The 18,742-nt window shown below is 32.9% G+C and overlaps 1 protein-coding gene and 1 long non-coding RNA gene across 3 annotated transcripts in view; one reads left to right on the forward strand and one right to left on the reverse strand.

Annotated features, from left to right (window-relative positions):
• The window catches only part of LOC143247854 (uncharacterized), a 29,114-nt gene extending 25,339 nt beyond the window's left edge, over nucleotides 1–3,775 (forward strand). The window contains exon 3 of the long non-coding RNA XR_013026729.1: nucleotides 2,977–3,775. This is a non-coding gene — a long non-coding RNA (uncharacterized LOC143247854). The remainder of the gene's footprint in view (nucleotides 1–2,976) is intronic.
• The window catches only part of LOC143247856 (uncharacterized), a 393,539-nt gene that overhangs the window by 216,259 nt on the left and 158,538 nt on the right, over nucleotides 1–18,742 (reverse strand). The gene's annotated exons all lie outside the window — the stretch shown is intronic.

Consider the following 18,742-nt stretch of genomic DNA (forward strand, 5'->3'; position numbering starts at 1 on the left):
ACTACACACACTGTAGTATTACTTAGTGTGTACTATACACACTATAGAATTATTTATTGTTTACTACAAACACTATACAATTATCTAGTATTTACAACTAACACCAGAGATTTACCTAGTGTTTACAACTAACACCAGAGTTGTACCTAGTGTTTACTACAAACACCAGAGATTTACCTAGTATTTACAACTAACACCAGAGATTTACCTAGTGTTTACTACTAACACCACAGATTTACCTAGTATTTACAACTAACACCAGATATTTACCTAGTATTTACAACTAACACCAGATATTTACCTAGTATTTACAACTAACACCAGAGTTGTACCTAGTGTTTACTACAAACACCAGAGATTTACCTAGTATTTACAACTAACACCAGATATTTACCTAGTATTTACAACTAACACCAGAGATTTACAACTAACACCAGAGATTTACCAAGCGTTTACTGCAAACTTCAATGAATTACTTAGTGTTTACCACAAACACAAGAGAATTTACCCAGTGTTTACTACACACTCTATAGAAATATCTAGTGCTTATTACAAACACCATAAAATTACCTAGTGTTTACTACACATAATATAGATTACCTAGTGTTTAGTACAAACAACAAAGAATTACATAGTGTTTACTACAAACACTATACAATTATCTAGTGTTTACTACAAACACCAGAGAATTTCCTTGTGTTTACTACAAACATTATAGAATTATTTATTGTTTACTACAAACACTATACAATTATCTAGTGTTTACTACAAACACCACAGAATTACCTAGTGTTTACTACAAACACTATAGAATTATTTATTGTTTACTACAAACACTATACAATTATCTAGTGTTTACTACAAACACTATAGAATTATTTATTGTTTACTACAAACCCCAGTGAATTACCTGATGTTTACTACAAACACCACAGAATTACCTAGTGTTTACTACAAACACTATAGAATTATTTATTGTTTACTACAAACACTATAGAATTATTTATTGTTTACTACAAACACTATACAATTATCTAGTGTTTAGAGAATTTCCTGGTGTTTACTACAAACACTATAGAATTATTTAGTGTTTACTACAAACACTATACAATTATCTAGTGTTTACTACAAACACCACAGAATTACCTAGTGTTTACTACAAACACTATACAATTATCTAGTGTTTACTACAAACCCCAGAGAATTACCTGATGTTTACTACAAACACCAGAGAATTTCCTGGTGTTTACTACACACACTGTAGAAATATCTAGTGTTATTACAACAGCAGAGAATCACTTGGTTTTTAGTACAAACACTAAATATTTACCTGGTATTTATTACTACACCAGAGAATGACCCAGTGTTTATTACAAACACCATAGAATTACCTAGTGTTTACTACAGACACTATAGAATTATATAGTGCTTACTTCAAACACCAGAGAATTTCCTACTGTTTACTAGAAACACCAGAGTATAACTTAGCTTTATTACAAACACCTTAGAATTACCTAGTGTTTACTACGAACACCACTGAATTTCTTTGTGTTTACTACACAAACTATAGAATTATCTAGTGTTTACTACAGACACTATAGAATTATATAGTGCTTACTTCGAACACCAGAGAATTTCCTACTGTTTACTAGAAACACCAGAGTATAACTTAGCTTTATTACAAACACCTTAGAATTACATAGTGTTTACTACCAACACCACTGAATTTCTTTGTGTTTACTACACAAACTATAGAATTATCTAGTGTTTACTACAAACACAAGAGAAATACCTAGTGTTTATTACAAATAACGTAGATTTACCTAGTGTTTACTACACACAATATATTATTACTTAGTGTTTTATACAAACACCATAGAAATACCTAGTGTTTACTACACACACTACAGAGTTATTTAGTGTTTACTACAAAAACTATAAAATTATGTAGTGTTTATTACAAACACTATAGTATTACCTAGTGTTTACTATACACAATATAGAATTATTTAATGTTTACTACAAAAACTATAAAATTACGTAGTGTTTATTACAAACACTATAGTATTACCTAGCGTTTACTATACACAATATAGAATTACCTAGTGTTTAATAGAAATACCAGAGAATTACCTAGTATTTACTATTAACACCTTAAAAATTACCTAGTGTTTACTACACACCCTATGGATTTATCTCGTGTTTTCTATAAATCCCAGAGAATTGCCTGATGTTTATAACAAACACCATAGAATTACATAGTGTTTACAAGATACGCGTATAAGTTTGTATTAAATGTTTATAATATTTATATGTTTACCTCTATGTAAATTGATGAATAAACGTAATAAATTTGGTTATTTGTTTTGTTGTTTTCAATCTAAGCGTGTAAGTAATGATTGTTGGGCACTTTCATCACCACAAAGGGACCTTCTGTTTATTGCGTAGGTTCTTAACTAAAACCCCGTTGATTTGGTTGGTTCAGAGAAAATCATATCGAAGTGACCTTTGATCTCCTACCTTTTGTTTGCCACTGCCGATAAACACATATAGTACTCGTACATGCAACGTCAGTGTTTTTGAAGTGCGCATGCCCGTTTTAGGGCTATAAATGTAAGCTATGAGAAACCTAACTACACTGACCCCGGAATCGTAGGCTCTTGTGTTTTATTTTTTAAACAAACATTAGCCTGTTTTAAGTACGTCTGTTATCCCATAATAATCAGATTTAAACAGACACTGCTGTGCCTGGAGTGAAAATTAAACATAGAAAAACAATATTTAAACTGTTGTTGTCAACAGGATGTGCCAGAGTCAGAATATTCGCTCATTTATTTCCTTCTTCTGTTAGAAACAAATAAATCTAAAGGGTTAAATATTATTAGATAGGAGAGATATGAAAGATACATGATAGGTGGTATTATTACCACTGAAATAATGTGTGTGTGTGTTTTATGTGTTTTTTTCTTCTTATAGCAAAGCCACATCGGGCTATCTGCTCAGCCCACCGAGGGGAATCGAACCCATGATATTAGCGTTGTAAATCCGTAAATATATCGCTGTGTGTGTGTGTTTGTGTAGTCACATAATTAATTTTTACATGTAGTCAAATAAGAAAATTGCGAAAAATTCTGGATCGGGCACTATAAACTTATAACCAAAATTGTGACGTAGTAACTCTAGAGGTCAAAGAAAACTACATGCCTTGAGTAACACCAAAAATCAAAGTTACCAACAGTATAGCAAACTGAATATACCTTTTAATTATACCTTGAATTCATAGTTTGTTTAGTTGAGTTCCTTCATTGTAAACCCGCCGGGTTCGTGTTTTCGTCTACAGAAATACAATTATCTAGTGATTTGACTACCGAAATTTCCTACCGTCCCTGGTGGTAACGAGAGTAATTACTTTGACTCATGAGATAAAGTTTTAGGCCGTCCACCCTGGTGAAAATACACTCTGAGTGTCACCTGTGGCGAGAGTATTTAATATGAGTTTTATTTTAATCGATTTTCGGCCTGGGGCTTCTGCGCCTGGTAACGAGATTATTTAATTTAAACTTAACGATTTACAAAACATCGATTGAGAATACACATGAAGTTTGCTTCAGGTGATTTTGCAGTAACGTCATAAAGAGCAATTTTATTTCAACTTGAAAGTTCAATAGTCTTCAAGTATGTAATATGTTATCTAACTGTTATTATTTATCATCAAGTATGTAATATGTTATCTAACTGTTATTATTTATCATCAAGTATGTAATATGTTATCTAACTTTTATTATTTATCATCAAGTATGTAATATGTTATCTAACTTTTATTATTTATCATCAAGTATGTAATATGTTATCTAACTTTTATTATTTATCATCAAGTATGTAATATGTTATCTAACTTTTATTATTTATCATCAAGTATGTAATATGTTATCTAACTTTTATTATTTATCATCAAGTATGTAATATGTTATCTAACTTTTATTATTTATCATCAAGTATGTAATATGTTATCTAACTTTTATTATTTATCATCAAGTATGTAATATGTTATCTAACTGTTATTATTTATCATCAAGTATGTAATATGTTATCTAACTGTTATTATTTATCATCAAGTATGTAATATGTTATCTAACTTTTATTATTTATCATCAAGTATGTAATATGTTATCTAACTGTTATTATTTATCATCAAGTATGTAATATGTTATCTAACTTTTATTATTTATCATCAAGTATGTAATATGTTATCTAACTTTTATTATTTATCATCAAGTATGTAATATGTTATCTAACTTTTATTATTTATCATCAAGTATGTAATATGTTATCTAACTTTTATTATTTATCATCAAGTATGTAATATGTTATCTAACTTTTATTATTTATCATCAAGTATGTAATATGTTATCTAACTTTTATTATTTATCATCGAGTATGTAATATGTTATCTAACTGTTATTATTTATCATCAAGTATGTAATATGTTATCTAACTGTTATTATTTATCATCAAGTATGTAATATGTTATCTAACTGTTATTATTTATCATCAAGTATGTAATATGTTATCTAACTGTTATTATTTATTATCAAGTATGTAATATGTTATCTAACTTTTATTATTTATCATCCAGTATGTGATATGTAATCTAACTTGTATTATTTATCATCAAGTATGTAATATGTTATCTAACTGTTATTATTTATCATCAAGTATGTAATATGTTATCTAACTTTTATTATTTATCATCCAGTATGTGATATGTAATCTAACTGTTATTATTTATCATCCTGTATGTAATATGTTATCTAACTGTTATTATTTATTATTTTTTATTATTTATCTCCGCGTTTCACAGATTTATTGATAAGCTTATAAAATGTACTTGTAACAATTTACAAACAACAAAACTACATTTTATATTGTAATTCACAATTACACAAACGGCATACAAATAGTTCAATAAAAACACATACAAACAAGACGAAATACCATACAAGTGGCTCAATAAAAAATACATACAAACAAGACGAAATACCATACAAGTGGCTCAATAAAAAATACATAGAAACAAAACGAAACACCATACAAAGTGGCTCAATAAAAACATCATACATAGAAATAGAAAAACATAGAAACATGAAACCACCATAATGTGACTCAAAGAAAATACATTGATACAAACAGAAACCAAACATCATACCAGGTGGCTCAATAGAAAATACATAGAAACATGACTAACCACCATACAGGTGGCTCAATAAGAAATATTTTCAAACATGACGAAATACCATATAGGTGGCTCAATAAAAAATACATATAAACATGAAATACCATACAGGTGGCTCAATAAAAAATACATATAAACATGAAATACCATATAGGTGGCTCAATAAAAAGTACATATAAACACGAAATACCATATAGGTGGCTCAATAAAAAAACACGTACAAACATCACGAAACACCATACAGGTGACTCGAGAAATAATACGTAATATACACAATGATACAAAGTAATTTAAGGAGGAATACGTAAAGTACACAATGTATTACAGCAGTTCAAGAAGGAATACATGTATTAGGGTACTATACACAATACAGATAATTTAATGAATACGATACATACTGTATAATAATATACATAATCCAAGACAAGAGAGTGAGAGATCACGTGTTATCGAAGGTAACACGATACAGTAATTGAATACAATACACATAATACAGGATGAAACAAGTATTGGAGAGGGGTAAGTGATCTCACAGCGTTCAACTGAGTGCCTGTAATTCTTTTAAAACGCACAGTATACGATTAGAATATAAAATACTTTATCACTGACGACTGCTGACACCTATAATTTCACAGCTTGATTCACCCTACCACGTGATTCGTTAGCTTCTCTGGCGGTAATCCTTGAACCTTGACCCTGTAACCTGGATAGCATGGCGTGTGTGTTCTCACGTGCACGAGGAAGTTATAGGTTTTTCCTATTAACCAGTTTACTTCGTAACTTCTGACGTCACCCAAACACTTCACGATGTGTTACTTCACGAAACCGACTTTCCTCTGGACAAAATCGTTGATTTTTGTTATCAAAAGTTAATGGAAAATCCGTGTTCACGAAGCGGATTTACTTCGATGTGCTCTCTGGGGGAGGTTTAAAATGCGGAGCCAACGTTTTGCTCGGTTCCAACAAGGGGGCATATTTCAAATAACAAGTGTCGCGTTTGGTGAGTTAGAATAATAACGTGTGAAACCTGACATACTATTTTTTACAGCATTGTGTTCTGTTTACATTAAACCTCCCTTGTTTAATTAGTTTAGTTTTGTTTTTTTTTAATTTCGCACAAAGCTATTCGAGGGCTATCCGTGCTAGCCGTTCCTAATTTAGCAGTGTAAGACTAGAGGGAAGGCAGCTAGTCATCACCACCCACCGCCAACTTTTGGGCTACTCTTTTAATAACGAATAGTGGGATTGACCGTCACATTATAATGCCCCCACGGCTGGGAGGGCGAGCATGGTTAGCGCGACGGAGATGCGAACCCGCGACCCTCAGATTACAAGTCGCACCGTTTAATTAGCACTCGTTTACTGAGAACGTAACAAACCGTAATAATTGTTTCATTGCATCAGTAGCTAAGCCTATTACAGTCACGAAAACTGAGATTTCTTTTAAAATATAAGCTTCAAAATTACCAAACGTGCGTGTAATTAGGAGTTATTTTTATGTAAAGAAACATCATCGTAAGTAACTATTAAGTAATATTTTACTCAGAAGCTAAACAAATAAAAATCTGTTACGAGAGATTGTTGTTACTAGGTGTTACAAAAACAAATTAAATATGAAATAGACTACTTGAAGTTTGAGACGTGTTTAAAACAAATAATAAAACTTAAAGATGTTTACCGAATAAAACATTCAAACTGTTATAAGCGTTTATAAAGAAATGAATTGAAAACAGTTTAATATTCTTATCAGATAATTTATCTGACACCATGTAATAGTGAATACCCCATTTTGTTTTAAAACAAAGGTTTATTGTGCTTTTGAGTCCCCATTTTTAAATAACCGCTGTTTTACTATTAGACAATCTTTATTTTTAACCCCAGTAAGTGAAATGTAATTCAGTAAACACCCCTGGTGGGCCACTGTCTTTATTTATACTTATCTGTCAACCAATATTTTACCTTCCTCATTATTATCTAGAAATACTGTTCATAAGTTTCCACTATAATCTACACATTCTAGAAACGTAATTGTGTCTTCTGATGTTAAATACCATATTTTGTGTAGGAAAACGGCTACAGTATTTAATAAACGTGTTTCTATAGTGTAGTATCAAGATATTCTGACCTGACTGACACTGGTGTTGATAAACGTGTTTCCACAGAGGAGTCGTGACCTTTAGACCTAAATAACACTGGTGTAAATAAATGTGTTTACACAGAGGAGTCGTGGCCTTCTGACCTAAATAACCCTGGTGTTAATAAACGTGTTTACACAGAGGAGTCGTGACCTTTATACCTAAATAACACTGGTGTTAATAAATGTGTTTACACAGAGGAATCGTGACCTTTAGACCTAAATAACACTGGTGTTAATAAACGTGTATACACAGAGGAGTCGTGACCTTCTGACCTAAATAACACTAGTGTTAATAAACGTGTTTGCACAGAGGAGTCGTGACCTTCTGACCTAAAAAACACTGGTGTTAATAAACGTGTTTGCACCGAGGAGTCGTGACCTTCTGAACTAAATAACACTGGTGTTAATAAACGTGTTTGCACTGAGGAGTCGTGACCTTCTGAACTAAATAACACTGGTGTTAATAAACGTGTTTACACAGAGGAGTCGTGACCTTCTGACCTAAATAACACTGGTGTTAATAAACGTGTTTACACAGAGGAGTCGTGACCTTCTGACCTAAATAACACTGGTGTTAATAAAGGTGTTTACACAGAGGAGTCGTGACCTTCTGACCTAAATAACACTGGTGTTAATAAACGTGTTTACACAGAAGAGTCGTGGCCTTCTGACCTAAATAACCCTGGTGTTAATAAACGTGTTTACACAGAGGAGTCGTGACCTTTATACCTAAATAACACTGGTGTTAATAAATGTGTTTACACAGAGGAATCGTGACCTTTAGACCTAAATAACCCTGGTGTTAATAAACGTGTATACACAGAGGAGTCGTGACCTTCTGACCTAAATAACACTAGTGTTAATAAACGTGTTTGCATTGAAAAGTCGTGACCTTCTGACCTAAATAACACTGGTGTTAATAACCGTATTTGCACTGAGGAGTCGTGACCTTCTGACCTAAATAACACTGGTGTTAATAAATGTGTTTACACAGAGAAATCGTGACCTTTAGACCTAAATAACCCTGGTGTTAATAAACGTGTTTACACAGAGAAGTCGTGGTCTTCTGACCTAAATAACACCGGTGTTAATAAATGTGTTTACACAGAGGAATCGTGACCTTTAGACCTAAATAACTGGTGTTAATAAATGTGTTTACACAGAGGAATCGTGACCTTTAGACCTAAATAACTGGTGTTAATAAATGTGTTTACACAGAGGAATCGTGACCTTTAGACCCAAATAACACTGGTGTTAATAAACGTGTTTACACTGAGGAGTCGTGACCTTCTCACCTAAATAACACTGGTGTTAATAAACGTGTTTACACAGAGGAGTCGTGACCTTCTCATCTAAATAACACTGGTTTTAATAAACGTGTTTACACAGAGGAGTCGTGACCTTCTGACCTAAATAACACTGGTGTTAATAAACGTGTTTACACAGAGGAGTCGTGACCTTCTGACCTAAATAACACTGGTGTTAATAAACGTGTTTGCACTGAGGAGTCGTGAACTTCTGAACTAAATAACACTGGTGTTAATAAACGTGTTTGCACTGAGGAGTCGTGACCTTTAGACCTAAATAACACTGGTTTTAATAAACGTGTTTACACTGAGGAGTCGTGACCTTCTCATCTAAATAACACTGGTTTTAATAAACGTGTTTGCACAGAGGAGTCGTGACCTTCTGACCTAAATAACACTGGTGTTAATAAACGTGTTTGCACTGAGGAGTCGTGATCTTCTGACCTAAATAACACTGGTGTTAATAAACGTGTTTGCATTGAGGAGTCGTGACCTTCTGACCTAAATAACACTGGTGTTAATAAACGTGTTTACACAAAGGAGTAGTGACCTTCTGACCTAACACTAGAGTTTATCTTCATGTGTTATGACCTACTGTATGAATAACTGTTATATATTAAGTTGTTTATAGTCTAATGTCTTATTATTTAGACTGATTATTTGTTTATGTTCTAATGTCTTATTATTTAGACTGATTATTTGTTTATGTTCTATGCAACGGTTCTGTTATATCTGAGTGGCAAAATAATGACAATGTTTATCTCTATACAACTGTGTTGTGATACTGGTCAGACAATTAGAGTTATTTTTAGTCTTTCTGAAGGCTATGTAATATAACAGTACTGCTTAACACATCTTAACGTATGTAAATATAACTGCTTAACACAGTACTGTAATATAAGAGTACTTAACACATCTTAACGTATGTAATATAACAGTACTGCTTAACACATCTTAACGTATGTAATATAACAGTACTGCTTAACACATCTTAACGTATGTAATATAAAACTACTGCTTAACACATCTTAACGTATGTAATAAAACTACTGTTTAACACATCTTAACGTATGTAATATAACACTGCTGCTTAACACATCTTAACGTATGTAATATAACAGTAAGAAATTTTCATATTGTAATTTCAACGAAGTAGCTGGTAAATCGTTTATGTTAGCAATTACCACATTGGTCTAAAGATCCAGTGTCTTGTACCAGATAACTTATCATGTATTACTGTAAAGAACCAGTGTCTTGTACCAGATAACTTATCATGTAAGATACTGTAAAGATACTGTAAAGATCCAGTGTCTTGTACCAGATAACTTATCATGTATTACTGTAAAGATCCAGTGTCTTGTACCAGATAACTTATCATGTATTACTGTAAAGAACCAGTGTCTTGTACCAGATAACTTATCATGTATTACTGTAAAGATCCAGTGTCTTGTACCAGATAACTTATCATGTATTACTGTAAAGATCCAGTGTCTTGTACCAGATAACTTATCATGTAGTACTGTAAAGAACCAGTGTCTTGTACCAGATAACTTATCATGTAGTACTGTAAAGATCCAGTGTCTTGTACCAGATAACTTATCATGTATTACTGTAAAGATCCAGTGTCTTGTACCAGATAACTTATCATGTATTACTGTAAAGATCCAGTGTCTTGTACCAGATAACTTATCATGTATTACTGTAAAGATCCAGTGTCTTGTACCAGATAACTTATCATGTATTACTGTAAAGAACCAGTGTCTTGTACCAGATAACTTATCATGTATTACTGTAAAGATCCAGTGTCTTGTACCAGATAACTTATCATGTATTACTACTGTAAAGATCCAGTGTCTTGTACCAGATAACTTATCATGTATTACTGTAAAGAACCAGTGTCTTGTACCAGATAACTTATCATGTATTACTGTAAAGAACCAGTGTCTTGTACCAGATAACTTATCATGTATTACTGTAAAGAACCAGTGTCTTGTACCAGATAACTTATCATGTATTACTGTAAAGAACCAGTGTCTTGTACCAGATAACTTATCATGTATTACTGTAAAGAACCAGTGTCTTGTACCAGATAACTTATCATGTATTACTGTAAAGATCCAGTGTCTTGTACCAGATAACTTATCATGTATTACTGTAAAGATCCAGTGTCTTGTACCAGATAACTTATCATGTATTACTCTAAAGAACCAGTGTCTTGTACCAGATAACTTATCATGTATTACTCTAAAGATCCAGTGACTTGTACCAGATAACTTATCATGTATTACTCTAAGGAACCAGTGTCTTGTACCAGATAACTTATCATGTATTACTTTAAAGAACCAGTGTCTTGTACCAGATAACTTTTAATGTATTACTGTAAAGATCCAGTGTCTTGTACCAGATAACTTATCATGTATTACTGTAAAGAACCAGTGTCTTGTACCAGATAACTTATCATGTATTACTGTAAAGAACCAGTGTCTTGTACCAGATAACTTATCATGTATTACTCTAAAGAACCAGTGTCTTGTACTAGATAACTTATCATGTATTACTCTAAAGAACCAGTGTCTTGTACCAGATAACTTATCATGTAGTACTGTAAAGAACCAGTGTCTTGTACTAGATAACTTATCATGTAAAGAACCAGTGTCTTGTACAGATAACTTATCATGTATTACTCTAAAGAACCAGTGATAACTTATCTTGTACCAGATAACTTATCATGTATTACTCTAAAGAACCAGTGTCTTGTACCAGATAACTTATCATGTATTACTGTAAAGAACCAGTGTCTTGTACCAGATAACTTATCATGTATTACTCTAAAGAACCAGTGTCTTGTACCAGATAACTTATCATGTATTACTGTAAAGAACCAGTGTCTTGTACCAGATAACTTATCATGTAAAGAACCAGTGTCTTGTACCAGATAACTTATCATGTAGTACTGTAAAGAACCAGTGTCTTGTACCAGATAACTTATCATGTATGTTACTGTAAAGAACCAGTGTCTTGTACCAGATAACTTATCATGTATTACTGTAAAGAACCAGTGTCTTGTACCAGATAACTTATCATGTATTACTGTAAAGAACCAGTGTCTTGTACCAGATAACTTATCATGTATTACTGTAAAGAACCAGTGTCTTGTACCAGATAACTTATCATGTATTACTGTAAAGAACCAGTGTCTTGTACCAGATAACTTATCATGTATTACTGTAAAGATCCAGTGTCTTGTACCAGATAACTTATCATGTATTACTGTAAAGAACCAGTGTCTTGTACCAGATAACTTATCATGTACTGTACAGTGTCTTGTACCAGATAACTTATCAGTGTACTTAAAGTACCAGTCTTGTACCAGATAACTTATCATGTATTACTGTAAAGATCCAGTGTCTTGTACCAGATAACTTATCATGTATTACTGTAAAGATCCAGTGTCTTGTACCAGATAACTTATCATGTATTACTGTAAAGATCCAGTGTCTTGTACCAGATAACTTATCATGTATTACTGTAAAGAATCCAGTGTCTTGTACCAGATAACTTATCATGTATTACTGTAAAGAACCAGTGTCTTGTACCAGATAACTTATCATGTATTACTGTAAAGATCCAGTGTCTTGTACCAGATAACTTATCATGTATTACTGTAACCAGTGTCTTGTACCAGATAACCAGTAAAGAACCAGTGTCTTGTACCAGATAACTTATCATGTATTACTGTAAAGAACCAGTGTCTTGTACCAGATAACTTATCATGTATTACTGTAAAGTCCAGTGTCTTGTACCAGATAACTTATCATGTATTACTGTAAAGAACCAGTGTCTTGTACCAGATAACTTATCATGTATTACTGTAAAGATCCAGTGTCTTGTACCAGATAACTTATCATGTATTACTGTAAAGATCCAGTGTCTTGTACCAGATAACTTATCATGTATTACTGTAAAGATCCAGTGTCTTGTACCAGATAACTTATCATGTATTACTGTAAAGATCCAGTGTCTTGTACCAGATAACTTATCATGTATTACTGTAAAGATCCAGTGTCTTGTACCAGATAACTTATCATGTATTACTGTAAAGAACCAGTGTCTTGTACCAGATAACTTATCATGTATTACTGTAAAGAACCAGTGTCTTGTACCAGATAACTTATCATGTATTACTGTAAAGAACCAGTGTCTTGTACCAGATAACTTATCATGTATTACTGTAAAGATCCAGTGTCTTGTACCAGATAACTTATCATGTATTACTGTAAAGATCCAGTGTCTTGTACCAGATAACTTATCATGTATTACTGTAAAGATCCAGTGTCTTGTACCAGATAACTTATCATGTATTACTGTAAAGATCCAGTGTCTTGTACCAGATAACTTATCATGTATTACTGTAAAGATCCAGTGTCTTGTACCAGATAACTTATCATGTATTACTGTAAAGATCCAGTGTCTTGTACCAGATAACTTATCATGTATTACTGTAAAGATCCAGTGTCTTGTACCAGATAACTTATCATGTATTACTGTAAAGATCCAGTGTCTTGTACCAGATAACTTATCATGTATTACTGTAAAGATCCAGTGTCTTGTACCAGATAACTTATCATGTATTACTGTAAAGATCCAGTGTCTTGTACCAGATAACTTATCATGTATTACTGTAAAGATCCAGTGTCTTGTACCAGATAACTTATCATGTATTACTGTAAAGATCCAGTGTCTTGTACCAGATAACTTATCATGTATTACTGTAAAGATCCAGTGTCTTGTACCAGATAACTTATCATGTATTACTGTAAAGAACCAGTGTCTTGTACCAGTATGTATTACTGTAAAGATCCAGTGTCTTGTACCAGATAACTTATCATGTAGTACTGTAAAGATCCAGTGTCTTGTACCAGATAACTTATCATGTATTACTGTAAAGATCCAGTGTCTTGTACCAGATAACTTATCATGTATTACTGTAAAGATCCAGTGTCTTGTACCAGATAACTTATCATGTATTACTGTAAAGATCCAGTGTCTTGTACCAGATAACTTATCATGTATTACTGTAAAGATCCAGTGTCTTGTACCAGATAACTTATCATGTATTACTGTAAAGATCCAGTGTCTTGTACCAGATAACTTATCATGTATTACTGTAAAGAACCAGTGTCTTGTACCAGATAACTTATCATGTATTACTGTAAAGATCCAGTGTCTTGTACCAGATAACTTATCATGTATTACTGTAAAGATCCAGTGTCTTGTACCAGATAACTTATCATGTAACTTATACTGTAAAGATCCAGTGTCTTGTACCAGATAACTTATCATGTATTACTGTAAAGATCCAGTGTCTTGTACCAGATAACTTATCATGTATTACTGTAAAGTCCAGTGTCTTGTACCAGATAACTTATCCAGTGTGTCTTGTACCAGATAACTTATCATGTATTACTGTAAAGATCCAGTGTCTTGTACCAGATAACTTATCATGTATTACTGTAAAGATCCAGTGTCTTGTACCAGATAACTTATCATGTATTACTGTAAAGAACCAGTGTCTTGTACCAGATAACTTATCATGTATTACTGTAAAGATCCAGTGTCTTGTACCAGATAACTTATCATGTATTACTGTAAAGATCCAGTGTCTTGTACCAGATAACTTATCATGTATTACTGTAAAGATCCAGTGTCTTGTACCAGATAACTTATCATGTATTACTGTAAAGATCCAGTGTCTTGTACCAGATAACTTATCTTACTGTAAAGAACCATAACTTAAAGATCCATACCAGTATTACTGTAAAGATCCAGTGTCTTGTACCAGATAACTTATCATGTATTACTGTAAAGAACCAGTGTCTTGTACCAGATAACTTATCATGTATTACTGTAAAGATCCAGTGTCTTGTACCAGATAACTTATCATGTATTACTGTAAAGAACCAGTGTCTTGTACCAGATAACTTATCATGTCTTGTACCAGATAACTTATCATGTATTACCAGTGTCTTGTACCAGATAACTTATCATGTATTACTGTAAAGATCCAGTGTCTTGTACCAGATAACTTATCATGTATTACTGTAAAGATCCAGTGTCTTGTACCAGATAACTTATCATGTATTACTGTAAAGATCCAGTGTCTTGTACCAGATAACTTATCATGTATTACTGTAAAGATCCAGTGTCTTGTACCAGATAACTTATCATGTATTACTGTAAAGAACCAGTGTCTTGTACCAGATAACTTATCATGTATTACTGTAAAGATCCAGTGTCTTGTACCAGATAACTTATCATGTATTACTGTAAAGATCCAGTGTCTTGTACCAGATAACTTATCATGTATTACTGTAAAGAACCAGTGTCTTGTACCAGATAACTTATCATGTATTACTGTAAAGATCCAGTGTCTTGTACCAGATAACTTATCATGTATTACTGTAAAGATCCAGTGTCTTGTACCAGATAACTTATCATGTATTACTGTAAAGATCCAGTGTCTTGTACCAGATAACTTATCATGTATTACTGTAAAGATCCAGTGTCTTGTACCAGATAACTTATCATGTATTACTGTAAAGATAGATAACTTATCAACTGTAAAGATCCAGTGTCTTGTACCAGATAACTTATCATGTAGTACTGTAAAGATCCAGTGTCTTGTACCAGATAACTTATCATGTAGTACTGTAAAGATCCAGTGTCTTGTACCAGATAACTTATCATGTATTACTGTAAAGATCCAGTGTCTTGTACCAGATAACTTATCATGTATTACTGTAAAGATCCAGTGTCTTGTACCAGATAACTTATCATGTATTACTGTAAAGATCCAGTGTCTTGTACCAGATAACTTATCATGTATTACTGTAAAGATCCAGTGTCTTGTACCAGATAACTTATCATGTATTACTGTAAAGATCCAGTGTCTTGTACCAGATAACTTATCATGTATTACTCTAAAGATCCAGTGACTTGTACCAGATAACTTATCATGTAGTACTGTAAAGATCCAGTGTCTTGTACCAGATAACTTATCATGTATTACTGTAAAGAACCAGTGTCTTGTACCAGATAACTTATCATGTATTACTGTAAAGATCCAGTGTCTTGTACCAGATAACTTATCATGTATTACTGTAAAGATCCAGTGTCTTGTACCAGATAACTTATCATGTATTACTGTAAAGAACCAGTGTCTTGTACCAGATAACTTATCATGTATTACTGTAAAGAACCAGTGTCTTGTACCAGATAACTTATCATGTATTACTGTAAAGAACCAGTGTCTTGTACCAGATAACTTATCATGTAGTACTGTAAAGAACCAGTGTCTTGTACCAGATAACTTATCATGTAGTACTGTAAAGATCCAGTGTCTTGTACCAGATAACTTATCATGTAGTACTGTAAAGATCCAGTGTCTCGTACCAGATAACGTATCATGTATTACTGTAAAGATCCAGTGTCTTGTACCAGATAACTTATCATGTATTACTGTAAAGATCCAGTGTCTTGTACCAGATAACTTATCATGTATTACTGTAAAGATCCAGTGTCTTGTACCAGATAACTTATCATGTATTACTGTAAAGAACCAGTGTCTTGTACCAGATAACTTATCATGTAGTACTGTAAAGAACCAGTGTCTTGTACCAGATAACTTATCATGTATTACTGTAAAGATCCAGTCGTCTTGTACCAGATAACTTATCATGTATTACTGTAAAGAACCAGTGTCTTGTACCAGATGACTTATCATGTAACACTATAAAGATCCAGTGTCTTGTACCAGATAACTTATCATGTATTACTGTAAAGATCCAGTGTCTTGTACCAGATAACTTATCATGTACTAATGTAAAGATCCAGTGTCTTGTACCAGATAACTTATCATGTACTAATGTAAAGATCCAGTGTCTTGTACCAGATAACTTATCATGTAGTACTGTAAAGAACCAGTGTCTTGTACCAGATAACTTATCATGTAGTACTGTAAAGAACCAGTGTCTTGTACCAGATAACTTATCATGTAGTACTGTAAAGAACCAGTGTCTTGTACCAGATAACTTATCATGTAGTACTGTAAAGATCCAGTGTCTTGTACCAGATAACTTATCATGTAGTACTGTAAAGAACCAGTGTCTTGTACCAGATAACTTATCATGTAGTACTGTAAAGATCCAGTGTCTTGTACCAGATAACTTATCATGTATTACTGTAAAGATCCAGTGTCTTGTACCAGATAACTTATCATGTATTACTGTAAAGATCCAGTGTCTTGTACCAGATAACTTATCATGTATTACTGTAAAGATCCAGTGTCTTGTACCAGATAACTTATCATGTACTAATGTAAAGATCCAGTGTCTTGTACCAGATAACTTATCATGTAGTACTGTAAAGAACCAGTGTCTTGTACCAGATAACTTATCATGTAACACTATAAAGATCCAGTGTCTTGTACCAGATAACTTATCATGTATTACTGTAAAGATCCAGTGTCTTGTACCAGATACCTTATCATGTATTACTGTAAAGAACCAGTGTCTTGTACCAGATAACTTATCATGTATTACTGTAAAGATCCAGTGTCTTGTACCAGATAACTTATCATGTATTACTGTAAAGATCCAGTGTCTTGTACCAGATAACTTATCATGTATTACTGTAAAGAACCAGTGTCTTGTACCAGATAACTTATCATGTATTACTGTAAAGATCCAGTGTCTTGTACCAGATAACTTATCATGTACTACTGTAAAGAACCAGTGTCTTGTACCAGATAACTTATCATGTAGTACTGTAAAGAACCAGTGTCTTGTACCAGATAACTTATCATGTATTACTGTAAAGAACCAGTGTCTTGTACCAGATAACTTATCATGTAGTACTGTAAAGAACCAGTGTCTTGTACCAGATAACTTATCATGTAGTACTGTAAAGAACCAGTGTCTTGTACCAGATAACTTATCATGTACTACTGTAAAGAACCAGTGTCTTGTACCAGATAACTTATCATGTAGTACTGTAAAGAACCAGTGTCTTGTACCAGATAACTTATCATGTACTACTGTAAAGAACCAGTGTCTTGTACCAGATAACTTATCATGTAGTACTGTAAAGAACCAGTGTCTTGTACCAGATAACTTATCATGTATTACTGTAAAGATCCAGTGTCTTGTACCAGATAACTTATCATGTATTACTGTAAAGATCCAGTGTCTTGTACCAGATAACTTATCATGTATCACTGTAAAGAACCAGTGTCTTGTACCAGATAACTTATCATGTATTACTGTAAAGATCCAGTGTCTTGTACCAGATAACTTATCATGTATTACTGTAAAGAACCAGTGTCTTGTACCAGATAACTTATCATGTATTACTGTAAAGAACCAGTGTCTTGTACCAGATAACTTATCATGTATTACTGTAAAGATCCAGTGCCTTGTACTAGATAACTTATCATGTATTACTGTAAAGAACCAGTGTCTTGTACCAGATAACTTATCATGTAACACTATAAAGATCCAGTGTCTTGTACCAGATAACTTATCATGTATTACTGTAAAGATCCAGTGTCTTGTACCAGATAACTTATCATGTATTACTGTAAAGAACCAGTGTCTTGTACCAGATAACTTATCATGTATTACTGTAAAGAACCAGTGTCTTGTACCAGATAACTTATCATGTATTACTGTAAAGATCCAGTCGTCTTGTACCAGATAACTTATATTACTGTAGGATCCAGAGCTCGGATAACAGTACGTGGAGTACTTAGTGAACTAATCGGCACACCAGGTACCTGATACTTGTGTAATAACACTACTGGTTATCATCTAGTCGTTTATTAACTTTCTTTGTGACAAATTACTACAGTTTTTCATCGAGATGAGATAACATCTTTACGACCAGTGTAGTTTCTACTTATCTGTCTATTGAAAGGTACGTCTGTCAAACATCATCTTTATCACTCCAGACAGTTAATTTGTTTGTCGCTTCTGGCTCGAAACCAAAACCCGTATGTACAGTTTTGAA

The sequence above is a fragment of the Tachypleus tridentatus genome, chromosome 3 (genome assembly GCF_004210375.1).
Source record: "Tachypleus tridentatus isolate NWPU-2018 chromosome 3, ASM421037v1, whole genome shotgun sequence".
Classification (NCBI taxonomy): domain Eukaryota; kingdom Metazoa; phylum Arthropoda; class Merostomata; order Xiphosura; family Limulidae; genus Tachypleus; species Tachypleus tridentatus.